At 33.3% G+C, this 19,874-nt stretch overlaps 1 protein-coding gene and 1 pseudogene across 3 annotated transcripts in view; one reads left to right on the plus strand and one right to left on the minus strand.

Annotated features, from left to right (window-relative positions):
• The window catches only part of LOC145280030 (WD repeat-containing protein 13-like), a 443,316-nt gene that overhangs the window by 80,911 nt on the left and 342,531 nt on the right, over positions 1 to 19,874 (minus strand). The gene's annotated exons all lie outside the window — the stretch shown is intronic.
• LOC145280388 (5S ribosomal RNA) lies at positions 9,549 to 9,667 on the plus strand (annotated as a pseudogene).

Genomic DNA, 19,874 nt, shown 5'->3' on the forward strand with positions numbered 1-19,874 from the left:
ATGCACTTTTACCAACGATAAACGATGGCTGTGTCTGGAGCACGTTTTGTCATACGAGTGTCGTTCTAAAAGTAAAGTTACTTTTTTTTTTTTTTAAACGCAAAAAAGTTAAAGAACTATTATTATATAGCTGCGGGGCAACGCTGCTTAGAAAATAATTATTCAGAATTGGGTTTATCTATCTGTTTATATATCTATTTATCTGTCTAGCTGAAAAATAACAATTGTGAAAAACAGTAAGGTTAGCAAACTTTGCAGGTGCAATGAAGGATCAAACTCTATAACTTGCACCGGAAATTAGGTAGATGGGGGCCAGATCTGATGTGTCAAAAGTTCCAGTTTGGGGAAATTTAGTTAATTTTAGTTGAGTTGGTTGCTAGACACGCAAGCGACAACAGGTGGACCAGACGCTCCTCAAAAAGGGGCGTCGGTTTGTCCACATGCCAGAATCACTGGTTCATTCCAGTCTGCTAAGATAATACTTGTGGAGTGAAATAAAATATATATATAAAACAACAATCATCGTCTTGTGTTCGTTTGGCATGTGTTTGTCTTTGGTTGGCAGAATCAACTCCTAAGACGAGTCCTCCACAGCCAAGCAGAGCCAGGTATGACGTCATGTTTATGTATTTGTGTTATATGTAATTCAGACATCCACACACTAAGAGACATTTAACTAGATGGTCTTGGCCATTAAAATAGACATCTCACCTGTCTGTTAATTTGTATGTATGTATGTTTTATGTCTGCCTAAAACTTTTGACAGAGACAACAGATTTTCACAAGATCGGTATCGTTTTGAAGCTTGACCCTTCAGATGACAACTATCGAAAAATTGGCTAAAAACATTAATTCCTTCACCCTCAACTGGGCACTTTTCTATAGGGAGGGGTCGCTTTTTTCATCGCTATTTTCAAAAGCCATTGCCTCTTTTCGATTGTCTAGCCTTAATTTAAACCTACGTCACTTCTGTTTTGGTGATGGCTGCAACAGCTAATGCATGACATTTTTCTTTTCACTTTCTTTTCCTATTTTGTGATACACGTTTTAGCCTGCCTGCCTACTACCACTTTTTTTTTTTTTTTTTGCTCAACACATACCTCCAAAACACCCGGGCAACGCCGGGCACCTAGGCTAGTAAACTATAAAACTGTTAAAGATAAAAAAAGAAATAGATAAATAGATAAGAACATACAATTCCTTGCATTTTATAATATAATACTATGAAGACTGGAGTGGTACCATTAAAACGAGCGACATTTTGTTCTCCAGAATTTATTTTTCTACATAGTCACCACCATTCTCAACATACTTTTCCCCAGGAATTTAAAGACACACCTCTGCTTCTGATGCACATCCATGATAGAGTTATGAAGAAAAATTTAACGTATCCAATACTTTTGCATGGCATTGTATATAAAAAGATGAAATCTGCATAGCTCATTTTTTTTTTTTTTTTTACTTAAAAGTCACCACTTGTGAAGGCCTGAAAACCACTCGAGGATAAGGGTTAATGAATGTAAGGTGGTAGTTTAGTAACCGTTCAACTCATTTCACCATTATGTTCTAATTTGCTTTAGTTTGTGACTATCCGTTACACCTCTGCATTATATTGCCTTCTATTACTTTTCATAAATGTAATAAAGTTCCCTTTCTCCTTTTTTATTTTCGATTCATCAAAAAAAAAAAAAAAAAAAAAAAAAAAAAAAAATGAAAATACCTTTTTGACTTGTTCTTTCCATTACAATAGAATGGATTGTTTCAGTATTATATTTCCGCCAAATACGGAATCAACAAGCTCTGAAAATATTAATGCTTTCTGTGGCCTCATCTAATTGGCAGACATATCCACTGAGGCATAACAATGGGAAAAAGATTCCCATGTCTCCCTTTCCATTGAAGCGGCTACAAGAACGTCCGAAGAAAGGACAGTGTGCCATTTTATGGTTTCTTACTCTCAGAATCATTACAGAATTTTTTCCTCGTTGACCGAGAAAAAGAGATGATTTCAGAAGAGTAAAAGAAAAAAACAAAAAGTTGTTTTAGATAAACATCACCATAGAAACTAGATACAAGAATCAATGTACCTGGCCAACGCTCTTCTTCATCAGTTCACACCTGCCTGTAAGCAATAATTAATATGTTGGCATCAATATTGATTTCCGTTCTCACGAATCATGCCAAGTATATCTGATGGTGCTTATTCCGACAAATATTTTTCAATACAATTTTCATTTTAATCTGCAGCAACAAAAAATATGTTTTAGACAAAATTAAGATAAAAAGAATAAGTTATTTTAAGTTATCGCGGTACTTATGCACTTATGTTACTGTGCTAAAATAATAACATTATTATTCAGAAAACCATTCTTAACATGGGCAGGGAGTTTTGTACTTTTACCTAACAATAAAAAAAAAAAAGATATTATAAAACTCGAATGTAACTTGAAAAATATGATTTAAAAAAAAAAAATAGCACGGTAATATAAGTTCATAAGCACCGTTATCGTTTGTCTATTGTTAAAACGAGTTTTGATGAATTTGTAAAAATGTTTTGTTTTGCTGAGATGATTTGGTTGGTTCGGTTGTTTTGTTTTATGGCATGTCAACCCTTTTTGGGTTATTAAATGCCGAATCTAGTAATTTTAGAAAAAGTATTTATCCTTCAAATTCTTTATATCTTCAAATATTTATTCATAGTGTTTGGTTTGGTTGTTTTGTAGAAAGAAAATTGTTGAGTTATGCAAAGGTAAAGGAAAAAAAATTATCGATGTTTGGTGTATTTTTGGTCAGGATTGGTTGGTTGGTTGTTTTATGGCATATCAACCCTTTTCGGGTTATTTAATGCCGAATCCAAAGATTTTGAAGAAAAATTTTTTTAATAGAATATATTTGTTGTTTTCACGTCGGTTTCTATTCAACCCATAGTTGGGACCCTAACAGGTACTACCACTCTGGGTCAGAGTGGACCTGGGAGCAATGGTAATTAAAGGGTGGCTCCACACTCCCCAAAGCCCACAAGCTGGGGCCTCACCACTGGATATAGTTTAAGGTCATATCCAGGACCTCCATTGAGGGACTTTTACCCTCTGCAGGGAGGGGGGCAGTCGGCATATTCTAATGCCCCACCGACAGGGCCATTTTGGTCAGGAAACCAGTATCTTCAGACAGCCTAATCTAGGAGCACCAAATGCCCTAACAGGTACTACTACTCTGGGTCAAAGTGGACCTTGGATCAATGGTAACTAAATGACAATTCCACACAGTCACAAAATAGGGCCTTACTATTGGATGTTTAAGGGCATACGCAGGACCATTATCGAGACAAAAAAGAAAAATCAACATAGAATTTTATAATTACTCAATCCTATCATGCAGACAAGTTTAGTTTAATTTAAATCGATAATTTTTGCTAACAGTTGCAGCAAGTATCAGGGTTGTGATGTTCCTACGCTATCCACCCTCATCCGTGTTGCTTGGAAGTACAGCATCTTAGAACTGACAAGTCCGATTTCATATTGTACTAACAAAAACATTTAATTGGACCTATCCGAGTTGGGACTAACAAATGACTTGCCTCAGTTGCAAAGGACTTCTACTTGAACTTTGGACAAAACAGATGCTACACTTTGCTACCAAACCATCTTCATGTTTGCAGAAAGTTGTTTATTGTTCTAATTGGAAATAATAAATAAGTTGGCTCAGTCGCGAAAGAGTTCCCTCTTGGATAAGGTTCCATTCAAAATTATGTGCATATTCTCAAATTCACCAAGATACGTTTGAAGACAGTTGGAGGTTACATCAGTCGAAACACTGTGATAATGACACTCAAGATGAGAACAGTAGTCCGAATGATCTAAATAATACAAACTATCAATCCTCATCTAAAAAATTCAGAAACATATTCGGTTTTATATTATCCTGATTTATCTGAATTTACTTTTTCACTTACACAAATTTAACAGAGAATGATCACCTACTTCCTGACCAGCAGGTGTTAATAATCACTCACTTATGGAACAGATAGCATAGGTGAGAATGGATAACCATTTTTTTTTTTATGGTTTGTATCAGAATTTGTGTTTTTGTTATCATTTATATTTATCTCCCAATTATCTCGACTGCCACCTATGTATGAGATGAAACCTAATTTAGGTGTTGACCCCAATCACAGCATTTTCGACTGCCACCCAGAATTAGGATTAGGGCTAGGATTAATGAATATCATACTTTACATGCTTCTTCATTATTTATACGTATAGAACAGAATCTCAAAGTTGTGCCATCAATGTTCCAAGCAGTTGGTATTATTAATTTTTTTGTCATCAAATGTCCTTTACTTGCCTCCCGTTCAGATTTAGGCGCAGATGAAGAGTGGGAAGAAATTGCTGATAGTGATTGTAGCTAGTCAAATGTTTTTTTTTTTTGTGGAAGTTTAGCAAGGAGGGAGATCATAGATTGAAGTTAAGACAAGCACTTGCCATGAAAATAACAATAGAGCAGAGACAGGCTCGCAACATCTCTTTCATGGGAAAGAGGCTGCAGGGAAGAGAAAAGGGCATCACCTACTAGGTTTCAAAGCCAATTTTGAACTGTCAAGGCAGGATAGTGTCTTCCGAGTAGCTCCTGCCCAGATGTGGCAATAGTACTCCATCCTAGGACGTACTTGGCCCATCCTAGGATGTACTTGACGTACTTATAGAGGTAGAGGATTGTATCAGCAGTGAGATATCTACTTTGATGTATGTGTTCCATTTCAGATCAGGAGTAAAGGTCAGTTCTAGAATCTTGTCTAAAATGATGCTTCCCCAAGAGGAGAGCTATTCATTTCAATTGGGGGCAGATGGGAGTCAGAGCGCTGATGATGGAAAGAAACAAACTTGGTTTTGGATCCATTTTAGACGATTTTAAGAAACTGACTTCTAAAATAACCCATCTCAGGTCAGGTCTTTATCCCCCTTTCTCTCAAGTCTGTTTTTACTACTTCCGATGTTTTACCTGGCTTTCACTCTGTGAACTGAACCTGCTACCTCCACTGTTCTACATTTACTAATCCAAGAAATCTCATGCATTCTTTCAATGTGGCTATACCATGGAACTCTGCACTTCTGTACACACCTTCCTGTACCATCTAGATTCAATCTTCCTCTGAAGTCATCAGAACTAAGCCTCCCTAAATCTTATTTGTTTGAAAGAGTTATTCCTTATTAATTTTTATTTTGTGAAACATTGTCCATTCATTTTTTTAAACATCACAATTTGAATTATTAGAATATGCAAGAGTCATTCCAAAAGTAAAGCTGCTTCTTTTTTTTTCTTTTAACTCAAAAAGTTGAAGAGCTACGAAGTCAGAAGTGATACCATTAAAACAAGTGACCTTTTGTGCTCTAGAATTTTTTTTTTTTTTTACATAGTCACAACCATTCATAATGCACTTTTCCAGCGATGATCGATGGCTGCGTATGGGCATCTGGAGCATGTTTTGTCATACGAGGCTCGTTTCAAAAGTAAAGTTTCCTACATTTTTTTAAACTAAAAAAGCTATGAAGACGGAAGTGGTATCATAAAAATGAGCAACCTTTTGTGCTTCAGAATTTATTTTTCTACATAGTCCCTACTATTCTTAATGTACTTTTACTAGGAATTCAATGACTCATTTCTGCTTCTGATGCACATCTATGACAGGTTGATTTCTTAGAGTCGCACACTGTTAATATCTGCAACAGAGTGATGAAACTTTCAGCTCATGAATGCATCAGTTCAGTCATCGTAATAATACAATTTGCAATCCCTTTTGATTCATTCAAGCAGAATAAAAAATAGGAGACATTACTTTTTGAACGCTCTTTGTAGTTTTGTGTATAAATGTTGTGATCCCAGATCCAATTGAGGTACCTTAACAAACACTGACTAGTAATGCATAGATGCATATACATGTTGCACTGTTCCTATTTGCACAAAATCGTTTTTTAATATCAGAAAAATCCAGCCCCCCCCCCAAAGACATTTTGGGTTAGGACAAGAATAAAAATTGCCTCAACAGAACTGTAGTGTGATCTTAGTTTTAATAGTATTTGCCCGGGTGTTTGGAGGTGTGTGTTGAGCAAAAAAAGTGGTAGTAGGAAGGCAGGCTATGTTCAATTTCTTTTAAAAAATGGGGGAAAAAAAAAAAAAACCCAGCAACCATGATGTAAAATGAAGAAAAAGTAAAAAAAAAATTTGTTTAAAAAAATGGGGAAAAAATTTTTTTTTTAAGTTTTGGCAGGATTGAACCTGGAAAGTATAGGCAAAAAACTTGATAACTTACCGCTCGCCCACAAAAGGAAAGTAACTAAAAACAATATCAATTTAACGTTTATAAACTACCAGGTGCGCAGCGAATTTAATTAGGTCAAAGGAAATTAAATTCCGCACTTAATTTTAACTGCTACGTAGTTCTTTTGGGCTTGTTTTTTTACCCAACTTTGTCTGGTTTTGTTTCCCCAACATGTTGGAGAAAACAAGCTCCCCTTTATTAGGGGAGTGTCCAAATGAAAGCAATTGTCTGATATGAAGGTTTTCACATACATTGATCAAACGTCCATTGCTTTCTGGATGCTCCCGGCCCATAGGTCAAGAACTGCACCTTAGTTTCACATAGGGTTTCGCTTTTATACGTTAAAGCCGAAATAGCAAGAATTGTGTAAAAATCGACGTAAATAAATCTAGACGCAACGCGCGTTCACAAATCCTAAATATTATTATCTAGGGGGTATATAAACAGTTCTAAGACATAGTAAACGCCGCCCCCCCCCGAGAAGCCCAGCGAAAAAAGCCTTTTTTAGACATACAAAAGCTTGCAAGCCCGTTTTGCCTTTTATTTATATAGACTAGTGGGGGGTGCACAGTGTGTCCCGTATGTTTGGAGGTGTGTGTGTGTGTGTTGGGGGGAGTAGATCAAAACAACTCTGTTTAAAAAAAAAAAAAACGTTGGCCGGGTGATTGGAGGTGTAAAAGAAAAAAAAAGTTTTGGAAGGAAGGTAGGCTCGAACCCGAAGCCTTGACACGGAGGTGAAAAAGAAAGGGGAAAAAACCATGACATCCAACCAGCTTGGCTACGAAGGGAGAGGATGTGAAAACTGCCTTAATTTAACGTTTATAAAGTGAAATCGAGAATTTAATAAGGTCAAACATCACGCGACTTGAGTTTGGTGCTGCAAGCCAGTTTCTGCGTATTTGTTTGTTTCCCCCGTCAAATGAATAGCAATTGTCTGATATGACGGGTTTTTTAAGGTCGAGAACACAAATTCGTTTTCAGTTTCGCTTTTTTATACTGAAAAATGAAACAAAGACACGGCGATCGAAAAAATCTCGAAAATAGTGCGTAAAAGTCAGGCAAATTAAAGATAGACGCAACCCCGTCCGTAACTTGTAGATATTATGATTTAGACAGTATATAAAAAGTTTTAAGGAGTGACCCAACCGAGCACGCCCCCCCCTCAAAAAAAAGTGTGCACACACACATTTTCGCTTTTATATATATAGATATAGATAGATAGATAGATAGATAGATTAAAATTTTAAAAAAGAGGAAAATGGTATAAACGCAAAAATCACCTTTCTTAGTATCTTATCCGAATTTATAATGTTAGTCAGATTAATGTTATTGATAAATCTATGTCAATAGACATCAGTAATTACACAGTATTTCATAGTTCAATACAATCACTTATCAAAGACATACATTATAAGATAATTTTCATTTTCTACTTAATAAAATCTATAGTTTTATCTAATTCTATTATTATAGATCGTCTAATAACAGATCAAAAGAAAATTAGATGTAATCATTGATGATATCGAAAAGTTTTAAAGTCATCCACAATCCTGACCTTCATGGTTTCACACACACACACACAATGATTTTATATACATATATATATATAAAAATTTTGAAAATATTTATGGCAATCAAGCTACACACAATTTTTCACGTTTCATTTTCGTGAGGATCCGTCAGGCATGGAATTGATATTGCTTTGTGTTTTTATATATCCCCGTGGTTCTGGGTTTGCTAGTTAGCCAATCAGATTCTTAGTTATTCACACACCCATTTATTGTAACCAATGAGTGTGTGCATTTGATTCTTTGTTGTTTTAGCGAGGATTTTTTTTTTCTTTGTGATCAGAGATGATATAGTTTTAATTTGGGCGTTTATTTTTATATTTTATGTTATACTAGAATATTTATTAATTATTCTAATAATTACGATTATCATTTTTATTATTGTTGTTACATACACACACACACACATATATATATATATATATATATATATATATATATACTCCACTGGATTATCTGTAAAAAGTTGAATACCGAATACAGTAGAAAGTCCTGGGAACATATATCAGAAAGAACAGTTGGAAATAAGTTGTAAACCATTCACTATGACTATTCAATTCCTACAGTTACGTACCTAAAAAACGGAGCTATTAAAGCTGACATAGTGATATGAGACAAGAAGGAGAAAGAAGCAACCTTCTTAGAAGTTAGTGTCCACAATGATGCTGGGTTAAAAAGAGCTGAAAGGAAAAAAGATAACGAAATACCAAAGTCTTATGTACAACTAGAAAAGAAACTGGAATCTTAGGAAGATCTCCATCATTAAACAGCACAAGACACACTCACAAAGCTAATACATTCCTTTTTACCATTGCCTCAAATAAAATATAGGCACAAATTTAATATTCATCCTTTTTCGGGTCAACAGCTTAAGATTTCGCCAATAGCCAAAGATGAGTGGAGATATAGAAATAGCATTTTTGTTCCTGAGACTTATCATTGTAAAAACAACATATTCATAGAAAAAGACTTAGTATTTTTTTTGTTGTTGTTATTGTTTTTTTATCTTCATCTCCTTGTTGGTGGTATTAATCTGAAAAGGTCGACCCCTCTTGGAGAGAAACAAAAATGTAGACGTCCGATGTCCTTGACAATTGGGGTGAAGTTTGAATCGATGTGTATTTATTTACATGGCTAGCACGAATTATGAATTATGGAGAATTATCAATGGAAAAATATGATCACTTTTCTAAGACCAATGCCGGGTAGCCCTGTTTATTTATTATATAAAAGAAAATTATATTTTCTGTGTGTCTGTATGTCCAGATAAAAAAAATAAATAAATAAATACCATAATATTTCATAAGCTGAGGGTCAACAGTGACCCTATTAGTGCATCGGAGGGGATGGGGTCATACATTTTGAATGGAAGAAAAAAAAAGGCTACTTTCTTTCAATTGTTAGTAAATGTTCCAAATAGAATGTTCCTATTTAGGTCAAATTCCAGGATGATGAAATAATTATTTCTTTCTTTTTATAAACAACATGAATTGTCGTCTGCTAAAATGTTTATCTCTTTCTTTATTTTTTATGAAATTTACTTGAGGAGGAAAAGAGCAAGAGAAAGGAAGAGAGAGAGAGAGAGAGAGAGAGAGAGAGAGAGAGAGAGAGAGAGAGAGAGAGAACGAGCTTTTAAACGAAAAAAAAAATTGTTAATATTTACTGTTTACGGCATAATCACGTTGACACACCGGTTCCCGTCAGATTACCGAAGTTAAGCAACGTTGAGCCTGATCAATACTAAAATGGGTGACCAATTTGGGAATTCCAGGCGCTGTATATAGGAGGACGTCGACATGAGTTTCAAAAATCCTAACGTCATCATTTCCCCTTCCAGTGATATACATACGACTGGGGACCGCTTGTGAATTTCATACTCCCATAAAACTTCCTCCTTCGGCGGAATCTGGTTAAACCCGAACAGGGTTAGTGCTGACGCACACGCTGTTTTAAAGGTGGGCAAATCCGGCTCCCTAAAAAAGGGCACTCTGAATGGGAACAGCAACATCTGTATAGCCTCATTGGAACCATCATGATATAGGCAACAAATACATCCTCCCCTAAGAAAGGAGGACGAAATATGGGTCACCATTTGTGCCAGACATTTATAAAAAGAAAATGTGTGAAAAACACCACCTATGATTTTGGTAATAGACTACTATATATATATATATATATATACACACACATATATATATATATATATATATATATATAACACAGGGTACTTTGATCAAAGATAAGTACAATAATATTGTAGTTGGTTGGTTGTTTTTTCTTTTATGGCATACTAGCCCGGGTGTTTGGAGGTGTGTGTGGTTTTGGGTAAATGAAAACTCCGGGGGGGGGGGGGGGGTTAAAATAAAAAAAAAATGTTTTGGTAGGTAAGTATGAGGATCGAACCGGAACCCTTGAGGCAAAATTGTAAATTAAAGTGTGAAAAAAAACTGTGCGATGTTAACCATTGCACCACCGCGACATACCAACAGAAACGTGTTTGAATTTATTTAATTACTTAGATTTGGCAGGTGCATGTTTTAATGACTTAATGAGGTCAACTGTTGATTGCGGAGTAGCATTTCATTTACTGCAGAACGCTGGGGTAGGGGGAAACCGGAAAAATGCCGTCAGAATTAATTATAGGAAAAGGCTTAATCCACATGCGGCGAGCGAAAACTGTTGAATATTTATCTTCCCGAAGTCGAGCAAATTAAATAGACAGGCGAGCTCCGTTGACAACTCTGAGATATTATGATTTACATGTGATATAAAAAGTTTTAAAAAGTTGTTAGGTGAGCGACCGCTTCTCTGAAAAAAGCCTTTTGTAGACATACAGAAAAAGCAAACACACATACATACATTTTCGCTTTTATATTTATAGATAAAGCTTTTTTGTGTTATTTAATGCTGCATTCATTTGGGAAAAAGATTTTATACTTTAATTCCTTTATATTTTCAAATATTTATTCATGGAATTTAGTTTGGTTGTTTTGTTTTATAGCATATTTTTTTTTTTGTTTTTTACATGGTGGTCACCACTTATCAAGACCCGGAAGCCACTTGGGGATAGGGGTTATTGCGTGTACAGTAATCAATGGGATAGTATCGTAGTAATCGTTAGTATTGGAGATTTGATAAAGTATCTTAAGGGGGCGATTCATCAGGAATTTGTTTATGTTGGACTTGAAGACATCCAAGTTGTAGTCAAGTGGGAAACAGGCGAACGGAAGAGAGTTCCACAGGCGTGCACTTCTAAGAAAGAATCTTTGTTCATGGAATCTACGTTTTGATTTAGGCACAGATAAAGAGTGGGGAAAATTATTGACAGTAGTTTCAGCTAGACGGGTGTTTATTGTGAAAGATTGGTGAGGGGGGGGGCGAGATTGGAGCTCAGACGAGCACTTGCCACGGAAGTAATGATAAAACAAAGACAGGCTCGCAACATGTCTTCTGTGTATGTGTGTGTGTATATATATATATATATATATATATATATATATACACAAGATTCAAGTAAGTAAGCAAGGACGCCGTTATGGTCCACAGAGTTTTATAATTATTAAGATTTTATTTAAGTTCTTTATATCTTCAGATATTTATTCATAACATTTGGTTTGATTTTGTAGAAGAAAATTGCTATTTCTGTTTTTGGCTTTGCAGAACATGATTGAGTTTTGCAAAAACAAAGGAAAAAGGCCAGTATCTTCAGACAGCCTAATCTGGTAGCACCAGATGCCCCAACAGGTATTACCATGCCAGGGGCAAAATGGATTTGGAAGCAATGGTAACCAAGGGGCAACTCCACATTCTTCAGTTTCCAAATAGTCCTCAACACAGAATGTCTTTTAAAGCCATACCCAGGACCAATAATCTTGTAGAAATTACATCCATTCAGCAATTCAATAAAAAATGAAATATTTCACAAATTTCTATGATTTTGGATACAGAACCCGACAATCTTACACACTGTAGCTACATTATATATATATGGTATAATCATGTTAACACACAGATTAGATCACTGAAGTTAAGCAACATTGAGTCTGGTTCGTACCAGATGGGTAACCATTTGAGAATATCAGGCACTGTATGTAGGAGGACGTCGACACCTCTCTGCAATAGTTGCAAAAATCTAACGTTGTCATCTCCCATGATGGGGATATACATGCGACTGGGAGTCGTTTGTGAATTTCATACGCTCATGGAACTTCCTCTTTCAGAGGAAGCTGATTTAACCTGCTTAGGGTTAGTGCCGCTTTGGTTAAAGGGAAGTTACATTGCTGAAGCTAATTGAGAAGTGCTTTCAAGATATAAACATCACTAATTGTGTGAAAGGACTATATGTAATAAAAATATACTTGATTTCCAGCACTGAATTATCAGTGTATTTATTGCTTTTAAATTGTCAGATTACGATATGCCAAGCTCCAGGTTCTGTCCTATCACTGCAGAGTTGCACCCTGCGCTTGCTTTTATAGTACTTCAACGGAATGTGTTCTGATGAAATTACTTCACTTTTATCATTCCCTGACACCCAACTAGCAGCAAAATCACATCCCTTCACTGTAGATGCTGGGAAATTTTTGTCTTTGATAGCTTCTTCCCTTGGGAATTCTCCTACTGCTCCTTGTTTCTCTAGCCATATAAATATGCAAAGATTTAAATGTAATGTAAACAAATATCTTGTTGCTCAGCTCCTCACCCAGTTCGTCTCCAAAAAGATATGATTATCATCACAGTAGTCCCTTACATTTCAATGGCGATAAGTTTTGTTTTTAGTGAATAAAAGTAAGAAAATAAACAAAAAAATGTGAGAAAATAAACAAAAAAAATGTGAGAAAATAAACAAAAAAAATGTGAGAAAATAAACAAAAAAATGTGAGAAAATAAACAAAAAAATGTGAGAAAATAAACAAAAAAATGTGAGAAAATAAACAAAAAAATGTGAGAAAATAAACAAAAAAAATGTGAGAAAATAAACAAAACAAATGTGAGAAAATAAACAAAAAAATGTGAGAAAATAAACAAAAAAATGTGAGAAAATAAACAAAAAAATGTGAGAAAATAAACAAAAAAAATGTAAGAAAATAAAAAAGTAAAATAAACAAAAATAGATTGGTAATAATAAAATTTATATTACACAATGCAGTTGTAGTTAAAATATTTTTATGCACATAAGTTATTTTATGCACGTGCAAAATATTTAAACTATTTTTTAAAAAATTAAAAAATAAATAAATATTAGGTCCCATCAATAAAAGGGGCAACGCATTTATATGCAAAAAGGGCAAGTAACTCGTTCATTGTTAAGGTAGCGAATTTAAATTACAAAAAAACAGTTTCAAATTGTTAATATCGATAAAATAAATAAAAATAAAAACAATAGATCTACTGTGCAGTATTAATATAATTACGGACAAAGATGCAAAAAAAATTCACAGAATTTTGAAAAAAGAAAAATATGGAGAAAGTTTTAAACCAACATGAAAAACTGTGTATTGAAAAGAAAAGAAAAAAACATTGAAAAATAGCAGAGCAGATCATGAACTAAATAAGAAATGGTTTTGAAAACTTAGATTTCCTAAAAAAAAAAGCGAATAAGATAACTTTTTCTCAGAACTAAATTGGATAACTGGGTAATTTAGGTAAAGACTAAAAGAAATCATATTCGCAGAATATTTCCAGAAATACAAGGAAATCTTTCAAATAGATTGTTCTATATATATATTGAAAGATAGGAAGTTATAAAAGCCAGCTTATAAGTTTTCCACAAGTTTCTGATTACTTTTTGATTGGGTTTGAAAGATAAATGCATAAAGTTAATCTCTAAAGAAAACAATGTGTTTGTACACATGAAAAAAAAGTTATTTAAAAAACTGAAAATTTAGCTAAATTTGAAATTTAAATAAATTAATTGGTAAAAATCACTTCTTTATCTTACAAGGGATTTTTACCAATTAATTTACTAAATTATCTTTGAATTAGTTCCAGAAAACTAATATTTATTAGTTTTCTGGAACTAATTCAAAGATAATTAGTAAATTAAAGCCTTAAGATACTAAATGAAACAAAAAACTTACATTTTACTAAAAGTTGCATAATTATCCTCCAAAAATGAAAATTTAGTAACAAAATCTGTCCTTTATTCAATCACAACAATCGGCTATTGACACACACAATTTCTATGGAAGCCCAAAATGTCAAAAAGTCGATTTTATTTTTAAATTTATAGAGAAATTGAAACATTATTCTGTTTTAATCTTTGTATTTTTGAAGATTATAAACAAGTTCATTAATTTATGTAACTCTATTTTATTGTAATAAAAAAAAGAAAGTGCTTATTTAATTTGAATATTCTTCAATGTATACAACTAGGATTTTATTTTTATCTAAAATGATTCCTATCTAAACTTGGTATTAGTTTTAAATTCAGGAACATTTTTAACAATAGCTAACAGTTTTGTGGGTTATTAAAAATGCTCAAATTCAAAAAATATTGATGACATCTGTTTATCAATCGTTTTCATTAGAATTTGAAATAAAACTTTTGTAAAATGTCTAAATAAATGCTTAATAAAGTAGCCATAGAAATTCCATTCAGAACTAAAGTATCTTAGGTTTGCCACAACAGATACCACATAAAAATTCAATACATCTAGGCTAATAGTCACTATCTTATGTAGCTTTCGAACACAATTTTAGACACAATCAGTCGTGATAATAAAATACTACATCGCATCCTACAAGCAACACCATCACTACCACAACATCTTTACAGGAAGGAGTTCCTATTTTTCTCTAAATATTTAGTCCTACTACTGCTACCAGTTGTCACTGGGACGAATTCTACACGTTCCACAGATTCTGTGATTACACCGACTGTAACTGGCTCATAGATACATAGACCTAACATAATTTAATTCCAATTTCCGATTCATAAATAATAAAGACTCCCTCACCAAATTCCGTCCATTAAGGAAAAGTGAATTTTAAAAAAGCCTATCAAATTCATTGATTACACTGACAATTTATTCATTGAAAACATAAAAAAATAAAATAAAAAAGCTAAAACAATTATTTATTAATAATTAAACAGAATATGGTGGATGGATATAAATGCTGTTTTTGTTTTTTTTATTACAATGTTGCCAACCTGTACTTTTCCAAGTTGAGCAATAGTAAAAATGATCCCATTTTGAATTTGTTTTTTTATTACAATGTTGCCCACCTGTACTTTTCCAAATTAAGCAATAGTAAAAATGATCCCATTTTGAATTTGTTTTTTTATTACAATGTTGCCCACCTGTACTTTTCCAAATTGAGCAATAGTAAAAATGATCCCATTTTGAATTTGTTTTTTTATTACAATGTTGCCCACCTGTACTTTTCCAAATTGAGCAATAGTAAAAATGATCCCATTTTGAATTTGTTTTTTTATTACAATGTTGCCCACCTGTACTTTTCCAAATTGAGCAATAGTAAAAATGATCCCATTTTGAATTTGTTTTTTATTACAATGTTGCCCACCTGTACTTTTCCAAATAAAGCAATAGTAAAAATGATCCCATTTTGAATTTGTTTTTTATTACAATGTTGCCCACCTGTACTTTTCCAAATTAAGCAATAGTAAAAATGATCCCATTTTGAATTTGTTTTTTATTACAATGTTGCCCACCTGTACTTTTCCAAATAAAGCAATTAGTGATGGGACGATGCCAAAATTTTTCCCGATTCCGATTCCGTTCAAAATTTCCGATTCCGATCCGATTCTTGTAAAATTTATACATATTTAATTAGAGATTTTTTTTTTTTGTTTTTTCGTAAATTTTCAAATTATTACATAAACCCCTGGTTAATGTCCGCGTATATTTTATCTCAAATGTTTGCCTTGTAATTGATTAAAAATTGTAACACAACAAAACATTTATTTTGATTTTAAAACAAAGCTATATTGTACCAGTTCGTATTTACTGTATAACATGCTACTTACATGAATAGTGGAAAATATTCGAAGATTGGTAGGCAAAATAAGAAAACGATGTAAGAACAATATATTTAACAACGCCACTTAGCAAAGCCACATCTCATTGTTACGAACAAATTTCTAAATAATAATATTACTATTATGAAAACCATTTTTAACGTGAGATTGCGTGAGCTTTCTGTGCTTTCTCTCGCAGCTAAATCCCTATTCCAAAATGAAATATTACTTTTATAGATTACGTGTTAGAACATTTTTTTAATTGGCGGAAAGAAAAGCGATCATTTAGAATTTAGAGTGTAAGATCAGTTTCGAATATAAATTTAACGTAAAATGATCATCATTTCTGGCCATCCTAATTCTTTATGGATATTAACTAAAGTGTTTCCCACTAAATTAAGTTCGGTTTGCAACATTGTAAAACCATGTGTAATCGCTTAAAAAGTAGACACCCTATCCCCAATAAGCGTACATAATTTAAAATTGGTAACACACTACAGCTCATGTTACGTTATATTTATTTGTGAAACTGACCGTCTATTTTAAATTCCTAATCGTTTTATATTAGTGTTGTGTCGATTAATCGGAATCAAGAATCGGATAAATCAGTAATTTCGGGGGTATCGGAATCGGTATTGGAATCGGAAAAATTTGTGCCTAATTTCCGATTCCCAAATCGATTCTTTTGATATTTTTAAAAAGTTCATTTTCAATTGTTTGTACCGATTATAAATATTTCTTTCTTTTAAACTATTAGTAAAACTAAAGAAGATCTAAACTTATTTTATATGCGTAAAATAAACAAAACAAAAATTGAAACTTTGCGAAAATTCGCTAGGTAACCTTTAGAAGAATGCAGTTTATTTTCAAAGTAGCGAAAGAATTGTCTAAAATTAAAGAAATATTTTGCCCAGAAAAATAATATCAAACATTATTGCTAATTAAATGAAAAGTAGAATATAAAAGTGTTGGGTTTTGTCGGTATGTTTGCTGCTCCCTCACTCGGCAATCGGTATTGACAAATATAACAAGCCGTGCATGCATGGTCCCCCTCTATGTGAGGAGGGGGGATCGAATAAAGTGATAAAAAAAGTGGTACATAACTGATAAAAAAACAATTTTGAGTGAAAAAAAAATTTTCAAAAGTTTTCAGAAAAATGACTAAGTTCAACTTTTGCTCCACACCCAATATTAGCCCTAAAACCTCCAGGGCTTGTGACTCTGATTTTTCCCAGGGTCAGTGATACTTCCATCAGGTGTATATCAGGTATGCCCATGGTTTTGCCAAGTTTCAGAAAAATCTAATGAATGGATGAAAAGTTATTCTGAAAAATATGTCAATTTTGTCTATTTAGAGTCATTTTGAGGTATTTTTTTACCTCTTTTGCCCCCATGGGGGAGCTGATTACTTGTAAAAATGGACAAACGGCTATGTTTCAGGCCTTAAGACATGTAAATTTGAGTTCAGCACCATAAAAAAACACTAAATAGAGATACATAATCACATTTTAGACAAATATGAAAAAAAGAGCCTAAAAAGGGGGTGGTTTTTAGCCCTAAAAGTTCCCGGGGGACGCAAACCAGAGTTTTGCCAGGGTCAGCGATACTGAATTTACATTTGCAACAATTGCCTTCACATTTTGGACAAGTTTCAGTAAAATCTAATGGACGGGAAAAAAGTTATGGGGCCAAAAGTGTCATTTTTGCCATTTTGGGCATTTTTGACCCCTTTTCAGCCCCTGGGGGAGCAACGAGAGTTTTCTTAAAAAAAACTCGATGTTGTGCACATCTACGTATTGGAGTACAACTTGTGGCAAAATTTCAGAAAAAAGTAATGGACGGTTATCCGGGAATCATCCGGACGAACGGACGAACGAACGGACGAACGCCACTGAAAACTATAGTCCCTCTCCGATAAATCGGGGGGGGGGGGGACCAACAAGGAATGGGCAAAATTGTGAAAAGGCTTGGCCTTTGATTTAATTTGAAATATGCTTCCAGTGTGATTTTCTTTGATTCTGCCGGTATTGTTTATGTTTATACTTAAGGATTGCTATGACGGCGCCAATGCCTTCTGAAGCCGAAGCCTCCATGAGATATATATCACAGAGGCCTCGCTGGCCAATCTCACTCAAAAGTTGAGTTGAAAGTATTATGGGGTAATTAACACCTTCGATGCCGTTGGTTTCGACAACAATACTTTTTCACACCCACTTGCCAAATTTCTCAAGGAGTTTAATATGAAAAGATTTCAAACGAATAGAGTTTTATTTTATTTTCCTGGATCCACATTGTCTGACACCGTCGCATTTTTCTCGGGGTTTCGGAAAAGTTAAAAATATACATGAATATCTCACAATGAATTTATCAAAGTCTGGATAAAATAGATAAAGAGAAAACATTTAGAAATTTTTCAGATTGAAAAAGAAATTATATTTACATTTAAAAGTCCCCCCTCATTGAAATTCTACTTTTGGACGATATTTGTAAACCCACTAAAAACCAAATTATTTTTAGATCTAGGATGAAGCTCTAAACTGTCTTCACGTATTAAAAAAGAGTGCTCGTGCAGTTTACACTATGTTAAAAAATGAAAAATAAAAAAAAATATATATTCTACGTACTCGTTATGGAATGAAGTTCTCATAAAAAAATCACGTAATTTCATCAAATAGTTTTTATTTTATGCCGTAAAAACAATTTGGGAAATTCGGAATCTTCCTAAAAAAACTGCGATAATTAGTCAAGGGAGCGTAAAACAAAAACTATTTAATGAAATTACATGATTTTGTTATGAGAACTTCATTCTATAACGAGTACGTAGATCTATAGAGTTTAGTTTTACTAATAGTTTAAAAGAAATAAATATTTATAATCGGTACAAGCAATTGAAAATTAACTTTTGAAAAATATTCAAAGAATCGATTTTGGAATCGGAAATTATACACAAGTTTTTCCGATTCCGATGCCGATTCCTCGTAAATTACCGATTTAACCGATTCCCGATTCCGATTCATCGGCACAACACTAAAAGCAATAGTAAAAATGATCTCATTTTGAATTTGTTTTTTATTACAATGTTGCCCACCTGTACTTTTCCAAATAAAGCAATAGTAAAAATGATCCCATTTTGAATTTGTTTTTTATTACAATGTTGCCCACCTGTACTTTTCCAAATTAAGCAATAGTAAAAATGATCCCATTTTGAATTTGTTTTTTATTACAATGTTGCCCACCTGTACTTTTCCAAATTAAGCAATAGTAAAAATGATCCCATTTTGAATTTGTTTTTTATTACAATGTTGCCCACCTGTACTTTTCCAAATTAAGCAATAGTAAAAATGATCCCATTTTGAATTTGTTTTTTATTACAATGTTGCCCACCTGTACTTTTCCAAATGAAGCAATAGTAAAAATGATCCCATTTTGAATTTGTTTTTTTATTACAATGTTGCCCACCTGTACTTTTCCTAATTAAGCAATAGTAAAAATGATCCCATTTTGAATTTGTTTTTTTATTACAATGTTGCCCACCTGTACTTTTCCTAATTAAGCAATAGTAAAAATGATCCCATTTTGAATTTGTTTTTTTATTACAATGTTGCCCACCTGTGCTTTTCCAAATAAAGCAATAGTAAAAATGATCCCATTTTGAATTTGTTTTTTATTACAATGTTGCCCACCTGTACTTTTCTAAATTAAGCAATAGTAAAAATGATCCCATTTTGAATTTGTTTTTTATTACAATGTTGCCCACCTGTACTTTTCCAAATTGAGCAATAGTAAAAATGATCCCATTTTGAATTTGTTTTTTTATTACAATGTTGCCCACCTGTACTTTTCCAAATTAAGCAATAGTAAAAATGATCCCATTTTGAATTTGTTTTTTATTACAATGTTGCCCACCTGTACTTTTCCAAATTAAGCAATAGTAAAAATGATCCCATATTGAATGTGTTTTTTATTACAATGTTGCCCACCTGTACTTTTCCAAATTAAGCAATAGTAA

This window comes from Euprymna scolopes, chromosome 7 (assembly GCF_053919585.1).
Source record: "Euprymna scolopes isolate OS-2025 chromosome 7, ASM5391958v1, whole genome shotgun sequence".
In the NCBI taxonomy this organism is placed as follows: domain Eukaryota; kingdom Metazoa; phylum Mollusca; class Cephalopoda; order Sepiida; family Sepiolidae; genus Euprymna; species Euprymna scolopes.